The sequence below is a fragment of the Metopolophium dirhodum genome, chromosome 1, assembly GCF_019925205.1.
Source record: "Metopolophium dirhodum isolate CAU chromosome 1, ASM1992520v1, whole genome shotgun sequence".
NCBI lineage: Eukaryota > Metazoa > Arthropoda > Insecta > Hemiptera > Aphididae > Metopolophium > Metopolophium dirhodum.
The window spans coordinates 53,793,865-53,795,021 of NC_083560.1; the positions used below are offsets into that span (position 1 = coordinate 53,793,865).

At 41.5% G+C, this 1,157-nt stretch overlaps 1 non-coding gene across 1 annotated transcript; it reads right to left on the minus strand.

Annotated features, from left to right (window-relative positions):
* Positions 1-123, minus strand: LOC132937662 (U5 spliceosomal RNA). The gene has a single exon (XR_009663764.1). It is a non-coding gene; the product is annotated as a U5 spliceosomal RNA (small nuclear RNA).
* Positions 124-1,157: the final 1,034 nt, after the last annotated feature.

The following is a 1,157-nucleotide window of genomic DNA, read 5'->3' on the forward strand; positions in this document are numbered from 1 at the left end:
GCCCGACCAGAAGGTCAGGCGTTTAAAAAAATTACATTTCTAGACTCCTTTGAGTGCTCCCCTCCACGGAAATCTTTAGTAAAAGGCGAAAGATTTTTACGATTTGAAAGGGAACCGGAGTTGACGTTATGTCGGTATTGGGTTCCCTATATACCATCGGCCCGGTCACGACACAGTGCAGTTGGCTGGTGTCACACCACACCGTTTTCCTGAACACGGACGAAAGTTGATCGGTCCTGTGCGCGTCCGGATCAGGTCAGGTGGAAACTTTCAGCGTCGTCGCGACGGCCGTCTGCAAAACCCGGCGGCTGCGGCTCGCCCAAAACGCCCGGCTACCACGTCGATACTGCGTCGGCAAGCGACCGTGCACGCGAACGCCATCTACCGGCTGTCAGACGAAACACCGGTGATCCGACGGCGGACGACCTACAATAACACATACGTACCATATTATTATATATTATTATTGTCGCTTTCAAACGGTTGTCGATCATCTCGATAACAAGTGTTTGTTTCTATTGTTTCGCACTAATTTCGCTCCCGTGAAAGAATTATAATCTCCACTAATTTGTTTGTTTGTTAGCATCGACTAATTTTCGAGTAGAACAACGTTCACTCGCGTACTACAATATAGTCAAATTTCTGTCTTTAGCTTATCTACCACTGTGTTCGACGTTACATTCCGCGCCATTGTATCACACCTGAAAAATAATAATCCACGGACTGCGTTTAATCACTGAACAAAATATAGTTATTAATTATATAAATATATACTGTAATATACTGTTTAATTCCAAAATTCCAAAACTTTCATACCGTATTCAACGTCCGCACGCACTGCGGCGGCGGTAAAATTCTATTAGCTTTGCGGTGTCGCCGGACAACACTATCTTATTTACCGCCTCCATAAAATTATACGTATTTATCTATACAATTTGATATTATATAATATATATCATATTATCATTCACTAAAAACTTTTTTTACCGGGACTTTTTTTCCGACTACCATTAAAAACGTGCAAGTAATTATAGCTCTGCTTGCGTCGAAAGGATAATATGTTTAAATTTGAATTCAATGAAAAATCATTATTGCGCCTACACGATGAAAAACAATTCTAAACTGAAACTGTCAGCAATACGTTAGAGTATACCTCT